General features: G+C 37.3%; 2 long non-coding RNA genes across 2 annotated transcripts in view; one reads left to right on the plus strand and one right to left on the minus strand.

The window, feature by feature from the left end:
* Positions 1–15,694, minus strand: part of LOC124417996 — a 68,154-nt gene that overhangs the window by 51,771 nt on the left and 689 nt on the right. The window lies entirely within an intron of this gene.
* LOC107053544 overlaps positions 4,057–15,694 on the plus strand; it is a 30,014-nt gene continuing 18,376 nt past the window's right edge. The window contains exon 1 of the long non-coding RNA XR_001466898.4: positions 4,057–15,539. This is a non-coding gene — a long non-coding RNA (uncharacterized LOC107053544). The remainder of the gene's footprint in view (positions 15,540–15,694) is intronic.

The following is a 15,694-nucleotide window of genomic DNA, read 5'->3' on the forward strand; positions in this document are numbered from 1 at the left end:
AAGCTACTGAGTAGCCCAACAGCATTTTGTTCCCCTTGTGTACTGTATTAAGTCTGGCTAAAGAGGCAGTCTCAGAAGTTAGGAAATCCCCAAACAATGTAATCAATCCTTCCATGCCTGTGGTGAGCAATAAAAGTTTATACGAAACCTACAGCACTTCACACTGAATGGCTGAAAAATAGCACACATTTATCAGAATGCCTGAAAACACACCCCATTCTGGTAGAGCAAAGCAATCAGCAAAGCCATTCTTCACCTAAAAGATTTCCATTCTGTTTTGCTAACACACTATATTCAGTATTGATGTGTCTCTGCGTACAGTAAAGAGCAGACTCTGCAGTACTGGGACAGCTCATTCACATGACAGTGATATCGCAGTCACGCATTGCTCCTGCTTCACAGTGCAACTGGAGTTCCTTTATTAAAGCAGCACCCAACAGTGCTAACAGACTAAAGGAGCTTGTCAGTGTTTCCCCTAGAGAACTTCATTTTGTAAGGGGCTTTACATCTGGCTGTTTTATCATGGACAACAGGTCCATAAAGGGATACTAAAGGGATTAAGTGAAGGTGTACCCTTCTAATAGCCCTAATCCAATCATTGTGAATGGTACTGAATTGCAGAAAGCAGCCAGGTTTGTGTGATTTCCCTAAACAGCATCCCTTATTTCTGAGACTGGGAACAGAATTGGGCTGGGCAGGCTGCTGGTGTAGCCAAGCACAGCAATGTTTCCTGACACTATTCCATAAGGAGATAGGAATCACACTGGAACCAGAAAAAATCTATATCAAAATTCAGAATGGCTTCAAATATTTGACTGTCTTGATTAGAAACATCTATAAAATTCAGCTAAGGAGATTCAGACTGTCTCTATAAATTTCTTTTGGATCTATCCTTCCTTTTGTAGTCCTAGGATCAGCATCACTCAGTCTTCAAAAGGAAGAATTCAGGGCTAGAATGAACAAAGGTAACAAAAATGTTTGGGATACTTGCATATAGATCTCATATTGTTAGTCTTCCTCATCAAATTTTTCCCCTTCTATTCAGAAATATCACACACACAAAAAAAATCCACATTTCATAGTATTTTGTTCTTGCTACTTCTGCTTAAAAGTAAATAAGATAATGAAAATGGAAAAAAAATGTTCAGAGATTTAACTAAGTAAAAACCAAGTAAAAATATTAAAAAGCTTCATTCAAGATAGACTTAAAAAAAAAAAAAAAAAGGAGAAAAAAAAAAACCCAAAACACAGCTTGAGAGTTCTTTATAATATATCTCTGGCCACTTTCAAACTTCACAGTTCTCACTGTCCTGTACACAACTCCCACTCAGTACATCACAGCAACAGTACAGATGGAGTTGTGATCTTCTTTACTCCAAAAGCACAGTCTTGTAGCTAAAGAAGGATATCTGTTAGCAGCTCAGGGTCTATACCATAGAGCTGAGCAGTTCTCAGTACGGTAGTACATCCCAATTAGGCACTTCCATTCTCTGGTGCATTCTTTCTCCATCAAGAAGGATCTCTGCATGCAAAGCACTAAGCCTTTACCATTGTTTTTACATAAAATTGATTTAAACGAGCAGAGTTTTTTATTATTGAGCTGAAGAGCAGCATAGAAGTAGGTAGCTTTGCAGCTATTATTTTGCACTCTCTAATTAAAAATAAAAATGTTAAAATTTCCGAAAGGGCATTTTAAAGACTATTAATTGTTAATACAGAGAGGAGAGACTTATTACACTGATGGGGAAGAGAGAGGAAAAGCAAATTAGAAGGCGCAGCTTTTACCTCTCTCTGAAGCCAGATTCTACTTGCGGTTTTGGATCTGACCAGAACAGTGATAAAACATGGAGGTTCTGATCAGTGAAAAGCATGGCCACATCAACCCCAAAGGGGAAAAATAGGGATGTGTTGATCCATATATCTCCTAGGTAACCACCATGATGGAGCTCATGCAACTCCACTATTTATAGTATCTGAGCACCTCACAACCTTAATGTTATTAATGAATATCCTTAGGCAGGCTGGGTAAGGAAGAACATCTATTATCTGCATTATAGACATGGGAAATGAAGGCCTAGAAGCCTGAATCTCAAAAGTACTTATGCACCTAATTTGTTTCAAATACTTTTTAGGTTTAGGACCAGAGAGACTGAGGCTGTATAAGGCATGAGTATTGCAAGCAGTAAAGCTGTGATGAATGGATTTGTGCCTGTGCTAGTACATTTTTCCTTTTTTATTTCTTGACTTCAGAACTTGTATTGCATGCACCATTTTGACAAAAAAAAAAAAAAAAAAACCCTCAGAGGAATGTCTGAGGTCATGCAGGATGGCTGTGACAAAAGAGGCACTGAAACTGAATTTTTGCAAGCCAACTACCCAATAGACTGTGTCCTTAAAAAAGTGCTCTTTTCCTGTTACTAGAAGAAATGTTGGGTTTTGATGCAAAACCTTTTAGGATTGCAATTCGAATTCTTGTGAAAACCCAAAATTAGTAGTTGGTCATTTCCAGGGTGGGAACAAATCCCTAAAAACACGGTGATGATAACTTGAACTTTAATCATCTATCACATGTTAACATTTCTGCCAAGGAAAATGGGGACAATCCAGAAGGGTGTGGGGGGAAGAACACATCCATCAGTTCACAGCTGTCATTCCCTCAGTGCAGGCTCTGTGCTGTTTTTTGATCTTTTCAAGGCTTCCTGTTCCACAGCCACTAGGAGGTGTACTTAATACATAGGCAAGAAGGGGAAACACGAACATCTAGTGAAGAAAGGGTCATGTCCAACATGTGGGGAGGTGCAATTAAAGATAAAAACTGCCAGCTAGTGAGTCAGTGGAGCAGCTCGTAGTGAGTAAGCTGCTGTAGTTATTGCGTAGGTTTGAGCAGATCTGTGGCTATCCTCATTTAAACTGGGTGCCAACAGCAGTCTCTGGTTACCTCAGTGTGGTGAAGACTGTAGAGGAGATTCATCATCCTTCCCCCTCAACTCCGAAATACTCACAGATTATCAGACAAACATGAGGATTAAACTGCATATATACAGAGAGTTTCTATAAAATGAGTATGGGAAGAACAGTATTCCCTGGAGAATATGACTGCAGCCTGACTATTTATGCCTGATGGGCATATAGCTCCTTAATTTTAACTACAGAAGGAACACAAGCATTAAAAAAAAATGGACAGGCAGATGTTGCAGAATTTTCTGAGAACTGCAATAAAAATTCAAGCTACCACAACAGCTCAGTCTGTGCAACCAAACTGCCAAGCACATACATCAAAATATAACTATAAGTCTTTCTTCTACACTTATTTGACATTTATTCTTAAGTACATAAGCACACAGCCCTACTTATTTGGGAAACGGAAGGCAGGATGGGGCTTTCAGTTACCTGTAACATTTCAGAAATCTCAGAAATGAAGCATGAAGCTTGTTCCAGGGAGTGACAGCTCCCCAATATATTGACTATTCTCCTGTGCTGTTTTCTGTCCGGTTTTGCCTTTTAGGAAAAAGATTGCTGCCAAGAAACATAGGCAGTGAGTGTCCCCAAGCCCTAATTGCGATAACTGGGCACTGAAATCTATTTCAGTTTGGATTTTTTTGATGTTCCTATGCTTTCTATGTTTTTGTCGTTGTTGTTGTTTGTTTTGTTTTTGTTTTCCCCTTTGCTGAGCTTGGAAAAGTGGTTGTGGAATGGATCGGTTTACATTTCTTTTTGAGTATATACCAACTGTATTAAGAGTTAAATATGAAAAAGGATGAAAATAAGTACGAAAGACAACATCCGTTCTCATTTCAATTTCCTGGAAGGAAAGTGCGGTTGGGCAGATGGTGCTTTTTTGTTTTACTAAACTGAATGATCAGATGTAAATAATATAACCATATAAACTATAAAGATCGTTGGAGGTGAGGTTTCCATGTGCAGCGAATTGCCATATTACAGAGAGTTTTCTCTCCTTAGTGATATGTCATGCTTTTCTTTTCTTTTCTTTTTTTTTTTAGCTTAATTTTTTTCTGTCTCCTCAGGTTGCTTACTGCACCCTCTACCTGCCTAGTCATATTTGTTTCAACCATTGTATTTCAGGTGGCTGAATTGTACCTTAGCTATTTCTGTTCCCATCCATGGAGAACCAGGACACTGAGTTTCTGGTTAAACAGGTAGAGGAGAGTGGCTGGTAATTTGGCATCACGTGAGTCTCGATATTTCTCTATTATTGTTAATTTTCTTCATACCCTGGCTTTATTATGTGTTAGGTGAATTTTTTTTTTTAGTTTGATGTGATTTTTATGTGTTTGGAGCTCTGCTTTTATTTGCTTTCTACGTTGGAACACTAAATATTCCTAGGATGTAGAAGAATTTGTGTTCTCTGGTAGTTACAAAAGGTCCTTAAAAAAAAGGAAAACAAACAAACAAACAAAAACCCAACAAACAAAATAATCCCACCTCTTCTAATCATGAATGACTAAACGTGACTCAGTAAGGTCACTAATACTGTCTTCTACACTGAAGGAGGAGAAAAAGACCTTGTGTGATGAACGTCTAACGAAATAATACTATGGTTTCATTCTCAGCTAGGATCAAACTGTATGCTCTTTATTTCTCCTCATATCCTGCATGATGGGGTTCAGACAGAGGGCTTGTTTGTATTCACACTACACGAGCACCTCTACCAGTGGTAGTGAACTAGAAATAATAATGCAAACCTCTTAGTAAGTTATAATATCCCTGAACACCCTCCTGGTCCATGGTGACATCATGAATTTGATGCCTTTTTACTAGATAAATGGACACAGCAGAGGAGGAGAAGACATTTTCTTGCTGAAAGTGTAACACTGTATTCCTCAGGAGAAATGACACATACAAAGTTATAGAAATCAAATATAAAATCAGAATGACGAGATCTGTGGAAATTTGAATACATAATATCACTGCTATAACTCCTCAAAAAATCAAAATGTGGAGGCCAATTAGGTGATTAAATTAAGCTGAAACTGACTTTCTGAAGTTCATAAAAAATTAGGAGTAGTAAGAGAAACTAGTTAGTTTTTTATAAGCAAATAGGAATGTCAAATGTATATAAGAAAATTGATTGGGTTGTGGTATTTTTGTTGTTGTTGTTGTCGTTGTTGCTTTTTTAATACTTATTAACCTAAGAGACCTGTTGTCAGGGCCTTATTCTGAGTTTTTAGCTATTTTAAACTCATAACTGCTGGAATCAAATGATTCCACAAGAATTTCATCTCTTGTAAAATAAAATGTTAGTAGCAAAAACAGAACTTGAAAATTTGGTCAGAATAAACCCTAAGATCTCAAAAAACCAAACCAAACCAAACCAAAACAACAAAAAACAAAACAAAACAAAACAAAAAAGAACACAGAATCATATATTTCTTTTTAAGCCATTTCCATGTTTCCAGAGCCTGATGTATTTTTTTTAGGCTCCTTGATTTTAACAGTGCACAAAAAGAAGGAGCAATACATAATAATGACATTACAGCAGTACTATTCAGAAAGTGGAAGAAATAACAGAAAAAAATGTAACTGTCCTCCATTTAGTCTGAAGCTGCACTGCAAAAGGGAATGAATTAGTGCTTGTAGCAAACGTGTCATTGGAGCTATGATTTTATAGGGGCAAATTTTCAGCATTACATATTAACTGAGAAATAAATCAAACAAAAAGGAAAGACTTAAGCTCACAGAACCTCCTGCCTCATAACTTTTCTGAAAGCTTGAAAATCTCAGAGAAAGAGATTCATCTCCAGTTGCGCATGGACAGCTTGGTAATAAATAAATAATAGAAGAAATCTAATAATTAAAGACTCCAGAGAGAGGTCTTAGGACTGGAGGAAAAAAAGCACCAAAGCAGAGAGGCTTCAGCTCAACTGTGGTCATGCATCTATCAATTTGTTTTGGTGCACAAAGGGGGTAACTTTGCAGGAGGATGTGTGCTGCTGATGGGTACTGCAGGCAGGAAGCAGAGCTGGGGTGCAAGTGTCATGGACAGACAGTGAAAGCAGCAGAAGCAGCTTCCCATAAGCGGGCAGGGCTTCGGACGGTTGCTCACTCATTTTCCCACAGTTAAAAGCTGACAAACTTGAAACGGTTAGGGGCCGATAAGGCAAGTGTAGTTAAAAAGGAAGGAAAGGTTTTAAACACCTGAGGCCAAACTTCTATCTTCTGTTGATCTCAACTGGAATAAAATAATATTTGCAAGCCCAAGATGTGACTCCTTGTCTCTTGTACATATTCTGAAACCCATAGAAATTGATCATGGAGTATTTCTGGCTTTTCTGGCTGACCACACCATAGACATTGCTGTCCTCATGTACAAACAGTTCTGTGCTTGCAGTATGTCATGCTATAGGTAAATAGTGCATTAGCACATTCACTCACAGACATGTAATTATGGATAGTGCTCTAAACGGAAGAGGAGAGATACCATTTGCAAGTAAAACAGACTGGTCCCAGGTTAAGTTACAGTTACCAAACAAAATGGAGGCAGTCTTCAGGCCCTGACAAGCAGCTGCGAGTAAAACCTGTTGAACAAGTAAGACATCAAATGTCCTGTGGCATCGGAAAGCAAAAAATCTGATATTTGATTTTTCTTTCTCTTGAAAGAAGCACTTCATCATGTAAACCCAATTCTTTGTTTCGTGAGTGGGCCTGGACTGCCACTGTTCATTACTATGGGAGTCGATGTAGAAATCAACACAGTAATGCCTTTCATCTCTTGTATTATAAGAATTCAAATTCAATTTTTATTTTACAGCACAGACACATAATACCTCACAGTATGGTTCTTGGTTGCAACCATCCGTTAACAATGGTTTTGAAAAGAGATATAGAACATAAAAATAAAACCCTATTTTTCCCCCCAGTAGTTTGTTTCATCTTACGAACAATAGCAATTCACCATCTAAAACACACAGTAATAGTAAGTAGATTCTATTAAACACTGTATTCTTCCTAATTTTATTTATTTATTTATTTATTTATTTTGACCACTGACATAGTTAGCTGTTTCACAAAACCAGTGGTCTACAAAGTCTGGCCAACTGATGCCTTTGCCAATAGTATACTAGGATGCTAAGGGCCTTTCTTAGCTCCCATACAGCAGACTACTGCACTTTTTCTTATGCCAGTCATGGAACTGCAATACCATGGGAACACTTAGACCTACAGTGTTTTACAGTGGGGTGCGTGGCCTGAGGTTTACATGACTATAACTGATGCTGATCATGTTCTTAATAATTTACTCAGGTTCATATATCTGCATGTTTTACAAGGCTTTCAGTCTGAGTGTTTGACAATAGCGTATGCATACGGTTAAGTGTGAAAGCCATTACCCAAACAGGTGGACTAACTTTCTGTACAGTGTATCTTTTAAAGTTGCGTGGTCATCATTCCTCCTTTGTCAGTGCTTCTGCTAAAGTGTCAAACTGAGGCTCTTTGCAACCAGTGGTTAGCTCTGTGGTCTAGAGACTGTTTCATAAAGGCCCTAAAGATATTTCAGAAGCTAGGTGGCCCAGCAGATTCTTTCTCTGGTTAAAATGCAACAAAATCCCATCAGCCTCAGCAGTGATCAGAGCAACAGAGGAAACAGCAACATATGAAAAACAGGGATGGAGATATCCAAAGTAATCTCACTAGTTTATGTTAAGAAAGGATTTGACAGACCTGCTGTGTTCCTACTTAATGTCAATCAAGCCTGAGAGGGACCACTTCATCTCAGGTATTTATCTCATACTGATTTGAATTATTCTCACTTCTTGATTTGGAAAGTCCAGAACAGAATACCCTGAGAAGTGTGTGTTGACATATCCTACATAAAACAAAATTAAACCAATCCAAGTCAAGGAAATAAACAATGTGACATGAGAATTGGGCCCTTTGAGTTTGACAACAAAAGTAGTCAAATGTAGCTCTCAGTCAGGGCTGTAAGTTCTCAGAAATTCTTCTGGGAAGTGAAAAATCCATGAATTCCACTGCATCATCTCCTTCATACAAAAAGGATAAGCAAAACACGTGCAGGAAAAATCAGCTATATTATTAATCTCTCTTTTTGCTGGTAATCAATATAAGCCTTATGTTTCTGTTGCAGACGTAACAGTAACTAAAGAGCAGCATTCGCGGTTAAGTCTGGATTGTCCTTCTTCATTAGCCTAATTCTGTGCATATCAAAACTTATTCAGAAGAAATTGTTTTAAATGGTTACCAAGATATAAATGATTATCACTGAAATCACAGGAAAGATAGTGCTTACCAAAACCCCAAGAAAGTACTTCAGACAATTTTTCTTTCATTGCCAAGCAGCGAAGGTCAAGTGAACTGTACTATTTGCAAATATCCACCTTCCCAGTCTGTCACGAGCAGCTGTAACATACCCACCAGCAGCAATTTCCACTTGGATCTATCCAGAGGGAAGAAAGTACCAGGAATTGCATTGTTTATAATTCCCTCAACGCCAAGGGTAATTCTGTTCACCAATTACTTGAAATTAAAGCTAGGTAATTTGACACGTCTGTTTGGTACCCAACCACAAAATACCTCTTAAGCAAACCAAAGAGTTGGAAAGTTTACTTCCACAATACTTTACAGAATTTCATTATTGCAGCCATGACAGTAAAGTACAAATGAGAAGTTACATAAACTCATGAGTAGCTGGGGTTTGGAGGGGAACGGAGTTTGTCATTGTTGCCAGTGTTAAGGAATGCCAATGGGTTTGACACAGAGCTGGAAGGCAGTTTTCTTCCAAGGATGAGGCTTCCCAATCAAATATAGCAAATATAGTAAGAATTGAGCAACAAGAAGCTTCCAAGTGCAATGTTGGACAGAAAAAGAATGCTGTTCTCTGCAATTAGGAGTGTTCATACGTTGTGTCTTTGCATGCAGTTACAATGCTTCCTAGAAAAAGGCAATGCATATGCAGAGAAAGAATTACCCATATTATCTACAGCCGGTATTTTTTTTTATCTTTAAGTCCACTCATTTAAGTTACATAATTGAAGCCTGAGTTAGATTATATCTAGGCTTGGATTTTTTTTAAAGTCAAATAAACCTCTTAAACATTACATTGGTGATGAGTTTGTGTACACACCACTTCCGTATCTCTTTGTGAGTAACAAACTAGCTGTCAGGTATCTCCACTGAACTGCATGACTCACTCCGTGGATTCATTTTACAATCTGGTAAAACCGGTAACTGATAACACCTATCCTTTGTAAGAACTTTTTAGGTGTTTTAATTTGACAAATGAACATTTACAAAAATGAATAAATAAAAGATTAGACTGATGAAGTTTAAAAACACAAAAGATGACTCAAAAATCCATTCACTCAACATTATTTTGAGCAGTATAGCTAATGTCAGTGAAGTGAGCCTAGTTCTCCTTTCCATCAGGATAAATGAGGTGTAATTTCAAAGACACCATTATCCTTAAACAGTGTAAAATAAGTGAACAAGAAATACAGAGCCACTATCTTTTACTAGTCAGAGGAGTCAATTTTTAATTGTGTAATCTCGATCTTGTTAACATAGCTTCCTATTTAGAAACTTTAGTGCCAAATAAGTAGAAGGTGCTATATTTTTTAACTCTGAATATGATTACCCTTTCAACCATATTCTGCATTTCATTTTTACTATAGAAGTTGTTCGTTGTCCAATTTCAAGCTGAAAAACTATAAAAGTCCATTTTGACTTCACTATAGAAGAACTAAAAGTTTTTTTTTTTTTTTTTTAACTAGGATTAAATTGATATATCTAGAGCTTCAGTCATTGTAATATGACATTAGGAGCATAGTCAAATACTAGCTTTGACTATAAGTGTCCTACTAAAGTAGCAGTCTACTGCAGAGTGCTTTTTGATGTATCAAAGAAATGGTACTATCTTTCAAACTGCATTCATATTCTAACCTCCTATCATCAAGGTAAAGTAATAGCAGGACTAAAGCATGATCTTTTTTTACAGTTTATAGAAGTCAATGCTATAAGGGATTGCCTAGCCTTCCATTAGATATTCATGTTTAAATGAACCACATATAGGCTTTCCAATCTACAAACTCCATTAATTAGGTTTTCTCCTTTTCTCTGTCTTTTATTTTAGGCTTCTTTACCTTCTCCCCTGCTGACACTGCTATAGCTTCACTAATGACAGGCCAAGTAATTTTTCTTTCCCTAAAACTGAAACACTCTTACTGGAACTATTCACAAATATTTCAGTCTAATACACTTGACCAATGACTTCATTACTTAGTGGGTAGATAAATTTTTACTTCATTATCTTTCAGATCTGCCACAAATCATATAGAAGGTTCTACCTCATGAGACTGTTTTTGTTTTGCAAAAACAAACAAACAAACAAAAAAACTTGGTTAGTAGACAAAATGTCTTTAAAAAATTCTTCACATTTATAGCTTTGTTATGTCTATACTATGTACAGCAGACAGACAGGCAGACAGAGAGTATACAGCCATGGGGGAAAAAAAAAAAAAAAAAAAAAAGTAGCATTAGGAGGATCAGAGCTGGAAGTGAATCCCCAGAGGTGGTAAGGTATGTGTGACAAGATAACAGAATTTGGGTTCCCTTTTTTTCCTGGGAACGTTTCCCCACATATCTCCTCCACTTTTTCTTTTCCCCTGGAAAGAGCAAGTTTTCATCCTGAGAGTGGTAGAATCAATTCTAACTTTTTTGTTAGTGTGAATTTAGGACAAAATATAGAACTCCACATTCACGCAGCAATGGGGAAGAATCTCTAAAAATGATTATTTACAAATGAAACAATGCATTTATTTTGATATTGTTGAATTGTGTCACTGAAGTCCACAAGCTTTCTCACTGAAGAGCTTAAAATACTGAATATATGATATGAATACTACTACAGAATAAAATAAAATTTTGATAGGATAAATTCAGAAGAAAAAAGCAGAAATGAATTAATCTACTTTGATTTTGAGGCATTGAAATAGTTTCTGTTGACTATATTGTTAAAATCAGCATGTTCTTGTACAGTATTTAAAATACAACCTTTCTGAAAACAGTTTTTGATCAACTTTATGTAGAAGAAAATGTTATTTTTATTGTTTTTACCATAAATGCATGAAAGGTATTCATAATGACAGACACTGCTGATGAAAAGAGCCAGATTAACACAATGGGTCCTTCCCACAGAACGAACAGGTAATTAGGGATGGTATTGCCATATTCAAAATTGCTCTTTTGTATCTGAGTCTGTTCTAAAACTGGACCAGCAAACAGTTCAAATTCCAGACACCTTAATCAAGCAAAAACCAATCTTAATTTCAGGTCCTTCTCCTTCTAAATGAAGTCTGCAAGAGTAACAAGAATTGTCCAGTAAAAATGTGAATGTGTTGTAAATGCTACATGGGAACCCATGGCTAAATGAAAGAAAATGAAAATAAAAAACTGTTAGTCATAGACTTATAGAATGATTTGGGATGCAAGAGACCTTAAAGCCCATCCAGTTCTAACCCCCTGCTGTATGCTGGCTGCCACCCCCCAGGTCAGGCTACCCAGGGCCCCAGTCCAACCTGGCTCCAAACACTTTTAGGGATGGGGCACCCTCAGCTCTCTGGGCAGCAGTGCCAGTGCCACATTACCCTCTGAGTAAATAATTTCCTTCTAATATCTAGCCTGTATCTCTCCTCTTGTAGCTTAAAACCATTCCCCCTTGTCCTATCACTGTTGGTCCATATAAAAAGTCAGTCTCCCTCCCCCTTACTGAAAGACTGCAATGAGGTCTCCCTGGAAGCTTCTCCTCTCCAGGTTGAAAAAGCTCTGCTTCCTCAGCTTGTCTTCAGAGGACAGGTGCCCCAGCCCTCATCCTTGTGGCCCTCTTTAGTTCTGTGTGTAAGCACTTCATCACAGTAAGGATGACAGCACTGGAACAGGCTGCCCAGAGAGGCTGTGGAGTCTCCTTCTCTGGAGACGTTCAAGACCCAACTGGATGCCTACCTGTGCAACCTGGTCTAGGGAGTGATCTCTAGAGGTCCCTTCCAACTCCTACAATTCCATGATTCTGTGATTCTAGATCCATACCAACTGTTCCCTGTTTTTCTTGTGCTGGGGGTCCTAGACCTGGACACAATAAGGAGATAACTCTCCAGTATAGCTGGATGAATCTCCAATATCAGGATACAAGATAACCCTAGTACAGATCAAAGAAAGTATTTATTATACAAAACTTTTCTCCTGCTCTCAAACGTAAACACTTTATCTACAGAAACATTCCAGATTTGGTCTGGAGGGCAAACTCTGGAAATGAAAACTCTCCATCTGTAGATCCACAATCATAGAATCATCAAATCCTTAGAGTTGGAAGGGACCTTTAAAGGTAATCTAGTCCAGCTTCCCTGCAATGAACAGAGACATTCACAGTTAGGTCAGGTTGCCCAGAGCCTGATCCAGCCTCACACTGAAAGCCTTCAGGGAAAGGGCATTCACCACATCCCTGGGCAACCTGTTTTAGTGGTTCATCACTCTCAGTTTAAAAGACTTTTTACTTATATCCAACCTAAATCTACCCTCTTTAAGCTTGAAACCATTTCCTGATTTCTTAGGTGACCAATCAGTGCAACACTCAGGAGCAAGGTCTTAGAGACATTCCTCATCAGGATTTCAATCATTTCTTCATTTCAATGTCAAATGATAGGTGGTAGCCATCATTGTTGAATCAGTTCATACTAACTATGCATCAAGACATGCTCCCCCCACTATCCAGATTCTTCCACTTTCTCTTAGATATACAGATCAAATTTTATTAAATTCTTCCTTCTTGTCAAAGTGAATTACAAGCATCAGATGGATAGGGTTGAACAGCTTATAATGTGCACATAGTAACAATGCTTCCAGATACAGTATTGAATGAATGATAATGTATGCTGATACTGGCTCAGCTGACACGCTATGTGGCCAAAATTCATTGTTACATCAGAAAAACAAAAATCAGGAAGGACTGTGAAGAAGGAACTTTCTTGCCAAATTCAAATCACAATAATGTTGGTATCACTTGGGAATAACATAACTAAATGGATCTGATTTTGCTGGCTGCAGCAGAAATGACCAGAAAGGAATGCTGGGCAGACCTTGCACTTCTCTGTATAGTGCTTCTTCTGCAGCTCACGTGCTCCCAAGTCACACTGTATAACAGCAAGTACATGACAGCCTGGTGCCACTCTCTTGTTTCACATTGTTCTTATATGTAACCCTATTTTGCCTGCATAAATAGGGAGGAATTTCCAATTCTGCAGAGATACTACAAGTTTAGTCATGAAGATAATTAAGTCCTTTGGGCTTGAACTACCCAAACATTTCATACTTGAAAGAAATTCAGATATGACTCTTAATGCCTGGACTACTGCCATCTAAACAGTTTGGATTCATTTGAGGTTTAATATTAGCTCCAAATTCTTCTTCACGTCAATTCATCATTCAGATATTTACTATTCCAATTATTAGTATTATATAATAGTCAGACATTCTAAGATACTGTACTGCCTACTGCTACCTACATATGAAAGCAAGCATACATCTTTCAAAAACTTCAAATTTAATCAGCAAAAAATAGAAAAAAAAATATATCAAAGAAGAAAAAAGTTATTAAAGCATTTTTCCAAAGAAAAGGAAACATAGGAAGAGCCCAGTCAGTTGCCCCCTAAAAAAACACCAATGATCTGGAGGGAAACTCTTGAAGATTATAATCTCCCAAAGCAATGGGAAACTTCGTTACTAGGTCATTTTACTATGAACTTTTTGCAGCAATAATTATTTCTCATTTTTGTTGATCACTGCAGTCAAATAAAATTATTTTTACACATTCCAGAACATAAAGAACTCCAGCACTGAAATAAATATTTTTTCCATTGACAGAAACTTAGATCTTGAGGAATTTACCAAAAATGTAGGTACGTCTTGATACAACTGTGATGGTCACATAAAAGATACCTTGATACCGAAACAGGAACACTTGCTTAAAATCAAGCTTCAGTGTCTAGAGATCTTTGAAGGTAAGGAGAAAGGCAGAAGAGCTGCATTTATCTAGGATTACAGAATCACACAGAATTGCAGGAGTTAGAAGGGACATCAAGAGATCAACAAGTCCCCATTAGGACATGCACCTCTGTGCAAGATTCTCAGCAATTTTACTTGCATTTCTAAGTAGAGCTCCTAGAACCACCTTTGTTTGGAAATTACTGTAGTATTTTAGCATCAAAACATGACAATGTCTGATTAATTTTATATTATCGCTAGCAGTAAATGTGTGCATATCAGTATATACACATGCTATGCCAAACATTTTTTGAATTAATATAATTTAGGTCACTCATAAGCCATTTGAAAAACATAATTGCAAGAAATAAAATGAAACCTTTTAAAAATTTTATTGCAGTGTAAGGTTAACTCTGAGCTGACTAAAATCTGGATACCTTTCAAACCTATGTTCCTCATGTGGAGAGCAGTGGGATAATTCAAGCTTAGCTATCTGATACACTTTCTTCAGGTCTCTGCAGAAGTAATTAAAACAGAATATGGATAAATCATTTGCCAACTTTCATTTTTATTCATAGGCTAAATTTTATTCTAAAACTAATACAAAGCCATATTTTACTGTTGATCAATGTAAATCCGAAATGATTGTGAGATAGAATACGATTCACTTATATTTAAGACTAACAAATGAATGTCTTTTTCACATAGAAAGGGCTTCTGAAGAGTTATGTAATTCAATTTTGTCTTGAAAAAAATGTGAACTCAGAATTATCAATACTCATGAAGCAGGTGAAACTGCGTCTTTATTATGAATAGGAGGGTTACTTACATGACTTGCTTATGATCTGACACCCAGATTTATTACCTTGTTTTGGACTGATATTTTTATAATAATTTCCTGCCTCTTTAGCTTCTCTTTCAGTGGTGATGTAATGCATTACGAAATGAAGAGATGAGACTGAATCTCAAAGATCTTAGAAAGTTCTGTCCAGTTGATTAGGGACTGAAAAGATTTTTTTACCTTTCAAGGTTAAATATTCCCAGATGAGTCCTATGCCTAAAAGCTTAGTCCTGCTGTTTTTCAACTAATCATTTGCAAAACTGAAGGAAAAATAAAAATTAAAAAGGTAAGACAGAAAAAAAAAAAAAAAAAAAAAAGAGAGACTTCTGGTAGGTGAGCCACAGCAGGGCAATTAAGATGATATGGCAGAGGTAGACATCTGCTCCTAGACAGATACAGTTCCACTGATGCTATCTATAGCTGCAATCCTTCTGAGAGATAAACAACGTGCGAGAGCAACGCACAGAAGGAAATACCACACTGAGAAAATGATGATGGGAGACCAAGCTTGCGGCCCCTGTGGTCTGAGAAAGAGTGAGAGGCAGCAAAAGAAAAAGGGAGGGGTGACATGTGGGGCCTGTACCAGGCACACGCAGGTGACTGAGTCGTATGATGGACACACATCAAGATGTAAAGCTGGAAGCTGTGTGAGAACTGACGCTGGAGGGGAGCAGAATCACAGCAAAGATGAAAGGTACAATATGACTGAGAAAAAGAGGATGGAAAACCTCTCTCTAAGCTCTATGTATAAAGCTACAGTTAAACTATGATGAAATTAAAAATAATAATAATAATAATCTTTAACAGATGATTTATTGACTAAGATTTGAAGGCTTGGATAGTTTCTCA

The sequence above is a fragment of the Gallus gallus genome, chromosome 5, assembly GCF_016699485.2.
Source record: "Gallus gallus isolate bGalGal1 chromosome 5, bGalGal1.mat.broiler.GRCg7b, whole genome shotgun sequence".
NCBI classification, from domain to species: domain Eukaryota; kingdom Metazoa; phylum Chordata; class Aves; order Galliformes; family Phasianidae; genus Gallus; species Gallus gallus.